Raw genomic sequence first — 16933 nt, forward strand, 5'->3', positions numbered from 1 at the left:
CTTTCAAAGACCAGTCCAATGCATATAGTCGAAGACTGCTCGGTCAAATATATGAACAATTGATATAATACATAGCAGCACAAGACACAGCAAGATAATAAAGTTCAATAATCAGACTTGCACAATATATAACTGTTTTAAACTAATAGAATTTTGAAATCCATTATTGTTCCTTTCAGTAACTTCTGAATAACTGCCTGTAGCAAATTATGTGGAAGATGCTTTCTCATGGACCTATTAAACCTGTAGGGACACAATGAAATAGGGAACTGAAGACTATGGGGCTGAAATTGCCCTTCGCGCCACTTGGGGCGGATAATTTGAATTAACTGAAGATTTGGTGCCTGTAGAAATGGGGCAGCGAATGGAGTGATATTTGGGACTTTGTTTTTTGGGAAGCCGTCCGGTGCTGTTGGTGATGGGAGCAGGGTAGAACAGAGTCGGGAGCAGGGCAGAAGGCAGGCGGTGTCATTTAACACGGCGTTGATGATGCATCGCAATGTCCCTTGCCTTCACTTAAAGGAGAGGGATGCTGCGAGGCCTAGTGAGGCCTCTGAGGCGCCCACTGGGCTACCAGGGAGGGGTTTAGCCGGGCCAGCGGCCGGGCACCCGAGAGGGGGTGCCAGGCTGCCTGTTGGCCCGGGGGAAATTATGGATGGGCCATACCCTCTGCCTGCACCCGGGTGGAAAGGCCTTACCAACCCGTTACCACCACTCAAAGGCTGTAACGGGCATTTAAAAAAGGACCAATTTCAGCCCTTGTAGCTTTTAATAGTATCTTTTCCTTTGATGCAAAAGGAGGCTATTTGAAAACTGTGTTTAAAGAAAACCACGGCCCAAGAAACAAATATCCTCTCAACAATGCAAATTCCCAGTATAATAGTTCTGTATTCTTGAGAGATGTCTTTGAATAACATGGATTGTGATATTAAATGCACTCTCTTACTTTTGATTATCATCAAGGAGAAATTTCAGTATTGCATAGAGTCTACAGCACAGAAACAGGCCATTCGACCCTCCTTGTCTATGCGGCATTTATGCTCCAGACAAGCCTCCTCCTGTTATATATGTAAACCTATAAATACCTTGTTTAACCACCAGAGGGCTCATCCCCTGGAGTCCCAAGGGATTCCACAATCCCTTGGGAGCACCTGTACTTAAAGAGGCCTCACAGGCTGGAGAGGCACTTTGGAGACCTGTAATAAAAGACTAAGGTCACAGTATCTGGTCAGACTCTTTATTCATACACAATACTTCCTATACCTCTTCATCTAATACAATCACAATATCCTTCTATTCCTTTCTCCCTCATCTGATTATCTAGCTTCTTCTTAAATGCATCTATGCTATTTGATGCAACGACTCTCTCTTGTATCGAGTTTCACATTCTTACCAGTGTTTTGGGGAAAGAGGTTTCCCCTGAATTCCCTATTGGATTTATTCATAACTATCTTATATTTATGATCTCTAGTTTTGGACACTCACACAAGTGGAAACATTTCCTCCATATCTACCCTTTCAAGGGTGTTGCCACGATGCCTTGTATTTGTCCCTCTGGTGGAACAGGATGTTGGTGATGGGGAGTTCATGTTCTAGACATTTTGTCAGTAGTAGGGTACCGCTGGAGTTGGCTTTCCCTACCCCCTCTCTGCTAATCACGCCTCCCCAGAGGGCTGTGTCTTTGCCGACCCCGGCATTAAAGGCACCTAGGAGGATCAATTTGTCGCGCGTGGGGACGCGGGACAGGGATGACTCGAGGTTGGAATACAAACCCTCTTTAGCCTCGTCCGTTGCATCGAGTGTTGGGGCGTGCGCACTGATGACTGTGGCCCATTGGTTCCGGGATAGGGTAAGGCGAAGAGTCATGAAACATTCGTTAACCCCACAGGGGGAGTCTTTGGGGCGGCCGACCAGCTCATTTTTGACGGCGAAGCCGACTCCATGAAGGTGGCGTTCTTCCTCTGGTTTTCCTTTTCAGAAAAAGGTGAAACCTCCACCATGTTCCTTGAACTGACCTTCCCCTGCCTGCCGGGTCTCGCTTAGGGCGGCGAAGTCAATGTCAAAACGTCTAAGTTCCCGGGCAACTATGGCGGTGCGGCGTTTTGGCCTGTTGCTGTTGGAATTGTCCATGAGGGTCCTGACGTTCCACATCCTGAACTTCATATTAGCGAAGCGGAAGATGCCTGTGTGTGAGTTCTTTTAACGTGGGGTGGCCGCTGCATACTGGCAACCACACGGGCTTAGCTGAGCAAGGTCTTGGTCCAGTGGCAAGTAGAGTCCAAGATGACTGGAGACCAGGCACTGCTGTATAAGCCTAATTGCCTACGGCGAGGTGTTGGCTACAAGCTCGGCGCTGAGTAGCACCATTGATGGTAGATGGCCCGAGGCTTGGTTGGGGGGCAGGCATTACAAAGGTCAGCTGTCCACTGGGGTTCCAACGGATGTTTTGGAAAGTTTTTCCAAGGTTAAACATTTCCCCAAAGGTTTCCAAGTTGTTTTAAAAGTATAAGAGTTTAAAAGTATTTCCAAATTATTTTTTAAAAAGTTACACAGGTTGATTGAAGGTTTAATAAATACATGCAAGTTAAAAGTTGATTAAAAAGTCTAAAATGTAAATCAAGTTGTTTAAAAGTTAGTGTTTACCGCAAGCGACCTAGGACAGGTACAGCCGGGCCAGCTGGTTGAGGTGACCCGGAGTGTAAGGCTGGGCCGGGCTCTCTGGCCGAAGGGACCCGGAGTGCGTCGTTGGGCCGGGCCAGCTGGCCGAAGGGACCCGGAGTGCATCGTTGGGCCGGGCCGGCTGGCCGAGAGGACCTGGAGTGCTGAATGCACTCTCACGATGTACAAAGCCCTGGCTCGACCTGGAGAACTGCGGGGAAGTAGAGGCTCAGTCACCTCCGAAGGGGGCCCAAACACCCGTCCGAGCCAGGGATCGCAAGGATGTGCGCATTACCCGCGCCATGACAGTAGCTAACGACTGCTGGACGGGCCATCGCCTAATCTGATCCATTATTGATATTAACATAGCCCCAAAGCAGAGGGGACAGCAGAAGCAGTACCGCAAAAAAGTTAATGCCGGGGCACTTAAAGACCCAGCTAAGAGAGCCCTATACTGCCAGCGCCTCACAGCTAATCTGGCATGACTAGATGACCCTGAGATGCTGAATGCCCACAGCACTTGGTCTGCCCGCCAAGTGTCCATAACCAGTGCCTGTGAAGAGATATTTGGTTACTCAACCAGAAAACACCAGGACTGGGTTGATGAAAATGATCAGGAGATCCAAGAACTAATAGATCATAAGCGCAGAGCATTTCTGAGCCTCAAGCAAAAACCCAACTCGGGAGCTGCAAAGCAACATTACAGATGGCTCAAGGCTGAGGTCCAACAAAAAACCCGGGACCTAAAAAACAGGTGATGGATGGAGAAAGCACAGGAGATACAACAACTGGCCGACAGCCACGATATGCGAGGATTCTTCATTGCAGTCAAGGCCACCTACAGTCCAAAATCCCAAGGACCCACCCCACTCCTGGCCAACAATGGGGAAACACTCATCAAGGACACTGAGGCTGTCAGGGCCCACTGGAAGGAGCACTTTGAAGATCTCCTCAATCGAGACTCTACCTTTGACTCGAGTGTTCTCAACTCCATCCCGCAGCATGTGACCCGCCACCTCCTCAGTGGAACCCAACACTGCACGAGGTCGGCAAAGCCATAAAACAGCTCAAGAATAACAAGGCTATGGGTGCGGATGGAATTCCTGCTGAGGCACTAAAGTATAGCGGAGAGGCGCTGTTGGCACGGTTACATGACCTCATCTCTCTCATTTGGAGGGAGGAGAGCAAGCCAGGAGATCTCAGAGATGCAGTGATTGTGACCATCTTTAAAAAGGGGGACAGTCCGACTGCGACATCTACAGGGGAATCTCCCTGCTATCAGCCACTGGGAAGGCTGTCGCACGAGTTCTCCTCAACCGTCTTCTCCCTGTGGCCAAGGAGCTCCTCCCGGAATCACAATGCGGATTTTGTCCCCTACAGGGCACAACGGACATGATCTTTGCAGCGCGACAGGTGCAGGAAATATGCAGGGAGCAGCGCCAGCCCTTATACATGGCCTTTTTCAATCTTACAAAGGCCTTTGAGACTGTCAACCGCGAGGGCTTAGGGAGCGTACTCCTCCGTTTTGGATGCCTCCAAAAGTCAACATCCTGTTATATATGCAGACTATAGATATACTCTCTGTGTAGTCACTGTATAGTTGCATAAGATGGAGACTTGTTTACCTGATGTACTATCAATAAGATTTATACTGTGTATATACTATGCTGGCACCACTAGAGGATGCAACTGGTGGAGACCAAGGTTTCCTGCCCTGGTGGCAGGGGCTGTATAAAAGGGTAGCCACCATGCGGCTGCCTCACTTTGGAGTTACAAATAAAGAACCAAGGTCACTACAGTTTGAGCACAACACATTACCTCGTGGAGTCATTCATAAGTACAGTACAGATATAACAACTGGCGATGAGTATATGGACTTTCACGCGATTATGGCTACCTTTGGCACACTAAAAGACTTCACAGAGGGTGATGATTGGGATGCCTTCACGGAAAGGCTCGAGTAATATTTCATGGCAAACGACCTGGAAGGAGAGACGGATGTATTGGCGGAGAAGCGCAAGGCTATACTGCTGACCAGTTGTGGCCCAAGGTCTACCGCCTCGTCTGGGTCTTGCTTGTACCCACAAGACCAAGGATAAGACATACGATGAGCTGACTGAACTAATTCGTGACCAACTAAAACCAAAACAGAGCATCCTCACGGTCAGGCACAGATTCTACACTCACCGCAGACCTGAGGGCCAGGAGATTACAAAACATGCTGCCGACATCAGGAGACTTGCGGCACCGTGTGATATTGGCACGCACCTCAATGAAGCATTGTGAGACATCATCGTTACGGGAGTTGGCCACGAGGGCCTCCTTCACAAGTTATTATCTGCCGACACCACAGTCAACCTGCAGAAGGCCATCAGCATCAGTCAGGCGTTCATGACCTCGACCTGCAGCACCCAGCAAATTATTCAACCTGTGGATTCAAACCCGGCAAGTACTGTACACAGAATGGTACCTTTCACAGGCAAGACTGTAGAACGTGATTCTGCCCAGGGCAGAGAGCACAGGCCTCAGGGTTCCAGAACTCAGAGTCCGCCGAGGGGTGTTAATCGAGTAGCACCATGCTGGCATTGCAGAGGAAACCATAGGGCTCAACAGAGTCGGTTTGCTGAGTATGTATGCAAAGCCTGTAACACGTAGGGCCACCTCCAGCGCATGTGTAAAAGAAATACGACTCACCGTCTAGCAGAGGAGTCGGTAGGTGACTTTGAATCCAGCGGGGTGTTTGATGATTTGGCCAAAGAGGCAGCTCAGCCCCAAGAAGAAATGTATGGAGTGTATACCTGCACCACCGATTGTCCTCCAGTAAAGATGGAAGTCGAGATAAACGGCTTTCCTGTCTTCATGGAAGTGGACACAGGAGCGAACCAGACAGTGATGAGCCAGGATGCCTTTGAGAGGCATGGAACGAAAAACGACCTAAGCTGGTTCCAGTGCAGGAAAAGTTGCGCACCTACAACAAGGAGCTGATCCCAGTCCTTGGTAGCGCGGATGTAAGTGTAACCCATAATGGCGTGGTGCACAAGTTAACTCTGTAGATTGTTGCAGGTGATGGTCCAACGCTACTTGGAAGAAGGTGGATGGGGAAGATGCAGTAGAAATGGGAAGACCTCTTCACTCCAGCAATTGATGTCCCTCGTGCTCAGAGGTAGAGCAAAACCTCACCTTCGCTTGGGCCAGGTACCAGAGAACAGACCAGCGCAGCACCTGAGGCACAGACCGTCCATCATGACTGCATGGCAATGATCCGACTGGAATGACCTAAAAGTACCTTCCCCGCTCCAGTGGCAAGATACTGGGGAGGAAGATCAAATTCACAGGCACTCTTCCAGATTTTGTGGCAGAATCACGGGAGAGAAGGATCAAGGCACTCGACCTCGAGGACAGAGGCAAGATGGCGTCCCTGCTGCAGCGAGGTGCAGCGTGGCTGAAACAAAAGATGGCCGCTGCCATACCACGAGGTGCAACACTGAGGGACCAACACGTGGTGTCTAACAAAGGATTTGATTGGGGTAAAGCCAGCAAGGTTCTCTTAAAGAAGACCTGCAACCAACTGAACTTAAAGAGACATTGTATGCATGGCAATCAATGTAACGAACCGATTAAGATTGTGAATAAAATGTTGCGAGATGTCGGTACTATTCCTAATGTAAAGAACAAAATGTTGTTGCGAGATGTCGGGAATAGAGTGTCTCTAACATATCATCCCTCCTCGCCGCTGTAATAGTTTCTTTAAATCAGTACCACAACCCCCCCACCCCCTCCCTTTTTGCCCCCCTCTCTATCTTGTCTAAAAATCCTGTTGCCAGGAATATTGATCTGCCAAACCTGCCCCTCTTTCAGCCATGTTTCTGCAATGGCAATAATGTCATACTCCCAAGTGTCGACCTGTGCTCTTAGCTCATCCGCCTTATTCGCTATACTCCTTGCATTAACGTATATAACATTCAGCACAGGAAGACCTCCTTGCTTACTATATACTAAGCCCTGTTTCCTCTGTCTTACAGATTCGCTTTCTAGATTCTTGCTATCCAACTTCTGCTTTACTTCCTTCCCTTTTGAATTCGTTCTCAGGTTCCCATCCCCCTGCCAAGCTTGTTTGAACTCTCCCCAACAGTACTAGCAAACTCCCCGCGAGGATATTGGTCCCGGCGCTGTTGAGGTGCAACCCGTCCGATTTGTACAGGTCTCATCTCCCCCAGAAGCAGTCCCAATGCCTCAAGAATTTAAAGCCCTCCCTCCTACACCAATTTTCCAGCCACGTGTTCATCCTCTCTATCCTTCTATTCTTATACTCATTAGCACATGGCACCAGTAGTAACTCGGAGATTAGTACCTTTGAGGTCCTACCCTTTAATTTTTTTCCTAGCTCCCTAAATTCTTCCTGTAGGATCTCATCCCTCATTTTTCCTATGTCATTGGTCCCGATATGGACCACGATCTCTAGCTGTTTACCCTCCCCCCCCCCCCCCCCCCCCCCCCAGGCTGCCCTGCGTCCGCTCTGTGACATCCTTAACCCTGGCACCAGGGAGGCACAAAACCATTTGGGAGTCACGTCTATGGCTGCAGACACACCTGTCTGTTCCCCTAACTATAGAATCCCCTATCACTAGGGCTTTTTTGTTCTTCGTTCCTCCCCCTTGTGCAGCTGAGTCACCCATGGTGCGTTTCAGCCATGCATTTACCTTCCTGATCTGTTTATCCCTATGCCAATTAACACGTGGCTCAGGTAGCAATCCTGAGATTACAAACTTTGTTTTTTCTCCTTCTTTTGTGTACATAATTGATTCATGCTAAGGTGTAGATCCACAGCCAACAGCAGCCCTTTATAACTTGCCTGAGTGATATTCCCCTCCCTCCTCCCTTTCTAGCATAGTCCTACTGAAACCAATTGTAACACTCACCTGTCTGAATTCAACAGACTCAACGCAGAGCAAAAATTTAGTTTGGGAATTTCCTGATCTATATATTTTAATATCACACCGGTGAGTGTATTTGGTACCTGTATGATCAAGGAACACATAGAGACTTGTTTTAACCTCAATTTTAAAGGAGTGTGGTTGATTTATGTATTTGGCAAACACAAAATGATGATGCAACCTGCTTTAAAGCATGTCTGTGCATTACTAGTGTGTGATATCTCTGTGGTTAAAAATAATATGTGGCTTCTGCAGGACTTTACAATGATATTGGTGCTTTTTGAAATGAAAGCAGGGCTGTAGTGTGTATGCTTGGAGCATTCAGGGTGAGCTTGGAAAATAAATACAGAAAAACTGCTTCTCCATTCTTTGCTAATTAGCTGAGCTGTGATGAGACTGATAAAATAACAATTACTGCAGTGTGCATTTATAAAGTAATCCTCACATGAAGGAAATGGGGAGTCATTTTCATTTTCATTGGGGGCGAAAAACTGGTGCTCGTGGATCCAACTGCCTGTTATGCACCCAGCCTGATTTCCTTTCCTTTGAAAGGGATGCATAGAATGGCCAATCAGTTTTATGCCCTGCCAAAATTGAAAATTACCCCCAGTCTCAAAGTGCTTGAAATGGTGTAAATTTTAACGGCAAAGATCAAACAGGAGGGTTTTCAGGAAGCTTTCGAAGGCCAAGAGAGAGGTAGCAGACTAAATTGGTTTGGGGAGAGAACTCCCAAGGGCCGAAGATGCAGTGACTGAAAGATTAGTCTTTGATGGTGTTGTGGAAGGAGGGCAAAAGATCATCACAGGAGTGATTCTATGGAGAGATTTGAAGATTGGAAGGTAGCGAATGTAACTCCGCTGTTCAGGAAAGGAGGGAGAGAGAAAACAGGGAACTCTTGGCCAGTTAGCTTGACATCAGGTGTAGGGAAAATGCTAGCATCTATAATTAGCAATGTGGTAACAAGGCACTTAAAAATCACAATGATTGGACATAATCAACATGATTTTGTGAAAGGGAAATCATGTTTGACAAATCTATTAGAGTTTTTTGCGGGTGTAATTAGCAAGGTAGATAAGAGGGAAACAAAGATATAGTATATTTGGATTTTCAGATGGTATTTGATAAGGTGCCTCACAAAAGGTTGCTACACAAGATTCGGGCTCATAGAATTGGGGTAATATACTAGCATGGATTGAGGATTGGTTAGCGGGCAGAAAACAGAGAGTAGGAATAAATGGGTCATTTTTGGGTGGCAGGGTGTAAATACTGGAGTGCCGCAAGGATCAGTGCTTGGCTTCAGCTATTTACAATCTACGTCAATGACTTCGATGAGGAAACCGAGTGTAATATATCTAAGTTTGCTGTCGATACAAAACTAAGTGGGGAAGTAAGCTGTGAGGAGGACGCAAAGAGACTGCAAAGGGATATAGATAGGCTAAAAGATTGGGCAAAAAGGGGGCAGATGGAGTATAATGTGGGGAAGTGTGAAATCATCCACTTTGGTAGTAAGAATGGAAAAGCAGAATAGTTTTTAAAAGATGAGCGACTCAGAGGAATTTCGGGTGTCCTTGTACACGAATCATCAAAAGTTAACATGCAAGTACAGCAAGCGATTAGGATATTTGCCTTTATTGCAAAGGGGTTGGAGTATAAGAGTAAGGAAGTCGCTGAAATTTTATAGGGTTTTGGTGAGACTACACCAAGAATATTGTGTACAGTTTTGGGGGCTGAAATTGCCCCTTCCTATAAGACCGGTGGCTGCCTGAAAGTGGCAGCCATGGATTGGTGCGGAATGACCGCTGAGTCTCCACAGAGGGGCCACCATTTAAAAAATTGCCCTTCCTCAGGTTTGGAGCGGTGTCGGGGACCACTCCGCCCATTTTCCCGCTGCGGCGTGCACGAGCCGACTCCTTACCGACCGGCGGGGGATCTCATCCCGAAATAGCCTCTCGGGAAATTGCCCCTTTCCCGGCATTGCTCTGTAGGAGCGACGCTGCCGCCGGTCGGTGCCAAAAAGCTGTCGGTACCCTTTCTGTGGTTTGGCGGTGTGGCTGCCCTTAAAGGGGAGGTAGCACTGCCGGCAACGCCATGTTATTTTTTTTTGTCGGCCGACTGCCAGGTCGGGCCAACAATTATGCCCATGGGTTCGGCTGGGCCACCAACAGGCAGCCTGTCATCCCTTCTTGGGTGCCAGGCCGCTGGCCCGACTGCAACCCTCTCTGGTGGCCCAGTATTTGCCATTGAAGAGGCTGCAGAGTTTGCAGCGGCCCTCCCCTTTAACTGAAGATGATGATGTCATCAGCGCAACGCTGATGACTTGGAGCGTCGGCTACCCCAACCCACCTCCACTGCTGTCCGCTAGTGGCAGCTACACTGATCTGACCTCACTTCTGCCCCGATGTTGCGACCACTTCCGCCGCACTCGGAAAAAACCCACCAAGACCTGAATGGGCCTGTATTCTCTGGAGTTTAGAAGAATTAGAGCCGATTTCATTGAAACGTATAAAAGTATTTGATGGCTTGGTTGTTACCCCTCGCTGGAGGGTCTGGAACCAAGGGTCATAGTCTCGGGATAAGAGGTCGGCCATTTAGGACTGAGATGGCCATTCACTACTGCTCTGCTCCCACGCAAACCCGGCACCGAATGTCCCAGCGGGGCGCTGGAAGCTCGCCGCCCGCTCACAAGTGATTTCTGCAAATTCTGGCTAAATGGCCACTGATAGTGGCATGGATAAGAGTTTCAGCAGTGATAAGGAAGTAAGCAAGCAATTTTTAAACAGTAAAAAATGTGACTTTGGGGGAGAACCCAATCTGTGATTTAAAAAAATAACTTCAAGCACAATGTCAAATTAGTGCACTTAGTTTATGTGGGTAACCAGGGAGGTTTATGTAGTTAAGGTAAAAGCATGTTGCAGTACCTCATCACTCTTAGGTTCTTGTACGCTCCACCTTTGCATTACAAAGCATCATCTAATCTGTGCACTGTGTGCTGGCATTGGCCACCTTCAATACTCTTTACATTCTTAGAGTTCTGACATTTGGGGTTGAATTTTCAGTCCGTTGCTGCTTCTTTTTACGCCCAGAAGGGTGGTAATAGTGGTGGAAATCACTTCTGGGCAGGCAGCCAGCTTCCAGCGCTCTGCCGGGACATTCGGTGCCGGGTTTGCGCGGGAGCAGAGCAGTACTGCGAGGAAGAGGCGAACCGGTGTGCAACGTAACTGGTTGCGACACCATTTTGAAAATTTATTTGCGCACGGTCTGTAGCACCCCGTAGCGCGCCCTAGTTGGACCTGGTGGTCCCAGCTGTACCAGCCACAGTGAGGTCTACCTGAGGTAAGTGTGATTTTTTAAAAACATTTATTTTTGTGATTTATGTTGATGTGCCATCAGTAAGGTATTGGGAACGTTTTTGGTGTTACTTTTGCCGTTTTCCACCCCCCCCCCCTCCCCCCCCAGGGAAACCTCTCTTAAAGTGCTCCGAGGCCGGCTGTTTAGCTCGGTTTTTTCAGTTGCACAGCCGGCTTAGCGCCCTAAAAGAGGTGTGGAACGCCTCCCTTAGCACTCCGGGCCCAGCTGATTAATCTTGCGGCTGCAGTCACAAACCATTTCCTGGTGCAAAATTTACCACTCTGCCTGGATTAACACCGCAAAGGAGCTGCTCTTTTTACTTGTTAAATTATTGTTGCTTATGTGTGTTTTCAGTACCTGGCACACCTACTTGATGGTGCAACGAGACCTGGGTGTCATGGTACATCAGTCATTGAAAGCTGGCATACAGGTACAGCAGGCAGTGAATAAGGCAAATGGTATGTTGGCCTTCATAGCTAGGGGATTTGAGTATAGGAGCAGGGAGGTCTTACTGCAGTTGTACAGGGCCTTAGTGAGGCCTCACCTGGAATATTGTGTTCAGTTTTGGTCTCCTAATCTGAGGAAGGACATTCTTGCTATTGAGGAAGTGCAGCGAAGGTTCACCAGACTGATTCCCGGGATGGCAGGACTGACATATGAGGAGAGACTGGATCGACTGGGCCTGTATTCACTGGAGTTTAGAAGGATGAGAGGGGATCTCATAGAAACGTATAAGATTCTGACGGGACTGGACAGGTTAGATGCAGGAAGAATGTTCCTGATGTTGAGGAAGTCCAGAACCAGGGGACATAGTCTAAGGATAAGGGGTAAGCCATTTAGGACTGAGAAGAGGAGAAATTTCTTCACTCAGAGAGTTGTTAACGTGTGTAATTCCCTACTGCAGAGAGTTGTTGATGCCAGTTCATTGGATATATTTAAAAGGGAGTTAGATATGGCCCTTGTGGCTAAAGGGATCAAGGGGTAGGAGAGAAAGCAAGAAAGGGGTACTGAGGGAATGATCAGCCATGATCTTATTGAATGGTGGTGCAGGTTCGAAGTGCCGAATGGCCTACTCCTGCACCTATTTTCTATGTCTATGTTTCTATGATATCTGAGGCAATCTGCTTTGAACATATCTGCTTGACAGATTTATGCCATCTACTGGGACTTGACCTGTAGTAAATTTGGAGGAATTTCCTCAAAGTGAGTTATGACACTGTTGCACACTTTTTAAATGAAAGTGTTGTGGCAATGGCTCCAAGTTTCCACATGATTTGCTCCTGATTTTTAGGAGCAACTGGTGTAGAACGGAGTATCTTAGAAATCGGAATTCTCCATCATTTAGTTTTCTGCAGTTCTAGTCAGGTAGAACAGTTTCACTTTGGAACAGAATTTTTTTTTCAAAAGGGGGCGTGGCCGGCCACTGACGCCTGATTTGAAAGTTTCCACAGTGAAAACGTACTCCAAACTAACTTAGAATGGAGCAAGTGAAGATTTTTGTAGGCTTGAAAAAACCTTGTCTACACTTTAAAAAATCAGGTACAGGTTACAAATTAGGCGTCGGTAACGAGGTGGGGGGGGGGGGGAGGGGGGGAAGGGAAGTCATTAAATTCTACAATCAATCCTTAGTTATACTTATACAAATATTATACAAATAAATCCAACCTGAATAAAAATTTATAAGCAAAGAAAAGATTAAATAAACCATGTTCCTACCTGTGTGAAAGTGCTTCACGCAGGCCTTTCAGGCAGCGGTGTGGCGTCAGTGTCTCGACGGCACGGCAGGCAGCAAGCAGCCTTCGAGCTGAGCTGCGGTGCTTGAGGCAGGCCTTCATTCCCCGCGAAGATGCAGCACCCGGACGGACTTGAGGCCATTCGGCCATGGGATTGCAGCGGCGTCAGTGGCTGGCCGGGAGCCGAAGAATGAACACAGGACACACGCAGCTCATTAAGGTTCTTGAGGCCATTCGGCCACACTTTAGGGGCGGTGTCAGTGGCTGGCCGGCAGCCAAAGATACAGCAGCAGCCTTCGAGCTGTGAGGGGGACTGAGGCCATTTGGACAGGGAGAGGCAGCCACATAGACAGTTTTATATTTAAATTTGCAGAATGGGTGCTGCATTGTCAACACCACATATTATGCAATGGTTTGATCCATTGCAAAGTTGAATTGGCACTCTTATTTCTCCAAACACACAGTCCTTAATTTGCAGGCACCGGTTCTGCAAGTTTAGCAGTGAAAAGCTGAACTCACTGATTTCAGCAGGTGATTTATTCAGCAGTGCTGCTAAAAGCACTCCCTCACACACAGAAATATCAAGAAAATTAAAATACAAGCCTTTGCAGGGGTCCAAGAAACAAATCTTCATTTTTTCTGCAGCGCTTTAAAAAATGGCCGAGTGCCAATGTTTACTTCAGAGTGCGCGGGCGCAAACGCTCCAACGCGCACGCGCAGGGTTGCCGGCACCAAGAAGCCTCATTTCAATTGTACCCGCCCCCTCCTACTTACAAAATCGCCGCGAGTGGTAGGCTCTGCCCCCTGTGCGCCGCGCCAAGCAGACATCGAGAATACCGCACTTTTTTCCGGCGCCGTTTTCGACGCGAAAAACAGGCGCCCAGCTCTGAGGTGCGCCTTTTTCGCCGCGTGTGGAATCTTGGGACCCATAGGTGTACTGGGTCTGCTTATTTGCATATACATGGGAGTAGCCATTGACATAAAATTTGTCTAAAGTGGCTGAACAGGATGGAAACTCACACGCAAACTTCTAACAATACTTCAGCCTGCATACTTTAGCAGCTGACTGGAGGACAACTGCTTTGCTCTCACAGAACTTCACTGCATGTTTATCATACATTTGAAGAAATATGACGTAATCACCAAGAAGGCAATAGGGCATGGCACCAAGCCAGCGAAGAAGAGCGTAGAACTTCACTGAAGAGTGCAGAACTTCACTCATTCAAACTTCCAAGCCCTCCAGGAGGGGATTAAAGGCAGACGTTACACACTCTCGGGCACCCAGAAATAATACTCTTGTTACCTGGAGGGAGGTGGCACTGGCACTGACTGCCAACTCCCTCACACCTTAGACTGCAGAACAGTACCTCCAATAGTTCCACATCCTCAGCTGGACAGGCAATGTAACACATGGCACACCTTTCTTCCTTGGGCAACAGCACACTCTTCAAACTCTTAAAGCATAATTAATCCTTCACGATGCTCCCTGGTTAAGGGGGTCTTTAAAGTGGAATCTTGCAATGTGGCTTCCCAGCTCCCCTCACATTCACAACCCTAAAACCCCTTTCTCTACTTTGACTGCTTCATACCCCCACATCTCTTCTTCAATTGTTCCCATGCCAATTGGCATACATCCTCAACTGCTAGCTTTACCCTCTTCTAGCAGGACAAATTAGCACACAATGGCAGGGCAGTGCTGGGAATTACCCAAAACTCTATACATAACCTCATTGAGGAGAAGCCCATGGTCTTCATAGAGAGGCACGTGGCTCGTGCCGTGGAAGATGGCAAGTTCAGCGATATCTTGCTTGTGCCAGGTTATCAACTGAGCACCTACACTGTTGCCCTGGCATCTCTGTGAAGCACCACATAGCCACAATCTTCTCCCTCTTCTCTGTCTTAATTCGCTGTAAAGCGCTTTAGGACGTCCGGTGTTCGTGAAAGGCGCTATATAAATGCAAATCTTTTTTTAATTCCAAGGAGGTGATGCTCACTAATTCTTAACTTCAAAAGTTCTCTCCTATGGATTCACCACAGTAACAGGTGGCACAGAAGGAGGAAGATGATGGTGATGATTGAGGACCAAACTACCCAGGAGTCACAGGTGCATGATACCACCATTTCTCAGGACAGCAGTATATTCCAGGCCTCTGGCCCTACCTCTTGGTGCAATACCAGATTGCCCAGGAGCAAGCTGATGTGAGATTTGGGTTACCTCCATCCCAGATTCTTCTGTACAGCATGAGGAACCAACCACCTAGTGTGATCCTGATCCTCAGGTAGCACATGGAAGGAGCATTAAAAAAGACTGCACACTGACATGACGCTTTGTTAGAGATTAGAGACACATAGGAAAAGATGTAATTATTTGGTACTAGTTTAGTCAGGTTACCACCTGTATTAGCATAGTTGTGTAGGGGCAAGAAGGATTGTCATGTTCTGGGACGGGTACTGATTTGATTGGTCCTTTATTTGAAGGTGTGGGGGAAGAAGGCAGACATTAAACAGAAAAGACTTCAGTGATGAGATGTCTTCAGATGCCGCTTGCAGCAGTTACAGAGGAATTCTCTGAATGTAGTCATCCTGAAGCTCTCCTCCATGTACTGCCTCCGAATCTGCTACGGTCACATCCCCAGCTATGCCCAGGTTGTGCAGGGCGCAGCGGGCTACAATTATGCAGGACACACGAGCAGAGACATACTGCACAGCCTCTCCTGGTTTGTCTAAACACGTGAACTCCTCTTTTCAGACCTCAGTGGTTCGTTGGATGAATACTGTTATGGGGACGAATGTATTGCAAAGCCTTCTAGTCTCTCTCACGTTGTCATGTAGGATCCTTTTTACATGTTGCCACTCACAATCTGTGCATTCAGTGGAAGCCCTTCCTAAGGTAGTTGAAGGCATGGGGCATCCGGATGAAGCTGACAAAGCAATGTGGGTGCCATCTATTGCACCCTGGATCTTGGAGAAGCCAGCAACCCTGTAAAACTGGGTAGCCCTATCTCGCAGCTGCCTTGCTGTGATGTGATGCCATAGGCGATAAAGTCTCTAGCTCATTCCCAGGCTCTCCTGTAAAGTCTATCACTAACTTGATGACTGCATACGCATACTTTCCTATAGTCAGCTGAAATTATCTTGTCATAAAAGTTGGGTGTAGTCATCACCTTCCAACCCACAGAGAGTAGTGAGCACAGATAATCACGGCTAGATAACTAGGTGCCAGAGCAACCCCATTCCCTCTTTGATGAAGCACTCTTCTTGTGCAATCCTCAGTAAGATCTTCATTCGACCTGTGCTGTCTGTATATTCAATTTGGGGGGTGGGTAATATCTTGTGGTTTCTGTCCACCTAAAATGCTGTCTGACTCTCTGCTTCATTCTGTGCTCTTCCTTCACGATAATGGGTATCTCCGTGGGAATGCCACACCTGCTTCTGAAATGCACTCACTGTGGGTGGGGAGTGTTTGGGTTGGAAATCTCCCAGTGGCTTCACAAATCCAGGTCTGTGTAGGCAGAATGTCTAAATTTCATTCCCAGCTACTGAAATTAATATTGAAACTCTCGACACTGTCTCACAAACTCCTCACTTCTGCATCTAACAGCTGATTCTGGAAGCAACTGTGCTATATAATTCTCATTGTCAGGTACATTGCGAGTGGGGGAAAAAAAGGAAACTTGAGAGCTGCAGCATCACTGGCCCTCATTACAATATATGGGCTCAATTTTGCCCAAGCCCCTTTTCTGGCGTATTGTCAGTATACGCCCACTTTTCTAGGCCAGAAATATTTTGCCAAAGACACTGACTCTAAAAGGTTGCATTTTCATCTTTGCAAAGGAAGGTGAAACATAATAAAAGGGAAAGGACTCGAACAGGAGAAGGCCCGGCAAATCTGCAGCTACTGACACCCTTGGAAGAGAGGATCGCTGCTTTGATGGGTCCTGCCTGGAGAAACATAGAAACATAGAAAATAGGTGCAGGAGTAGGCCATCCAGCCCTTCGAGCCTGCACCACCATTCAATAAGATCATGGCTGATCATTCCTTCAGTACCCCGTTCCTGCTTTCTCTCCATACCCCTTGATCCCTTTAGCCACAAGTGCCATATCTAACTCCCTCTTGAATATATCCAATGAGAAAAGCAACCACCACTGCACAAGCTGGGCCCACATTTGAGAGAGAGGGTAAGTCCTACAAATTCCACAGACTGGCTTTGCTAAATGTTAAGTACTACGCAGACTAGCTATGCTTTGGTTCGTGGGGAT

Source organism: Pristiophorus japonicus, chromosome 6, assembly GCF_044704955.1.
Source record: "Pristiophorus japonicus isolate sPriJap1 chromosome 6, sPriJap1.hap1, whole genome shotgun sequence".
Lineage (NCBI taxonomy): Eukaryota > Metazoa > Chordata > Chondrichthyes > Pristiophoridae > Pristiophorus > Pristiophorus japonicus.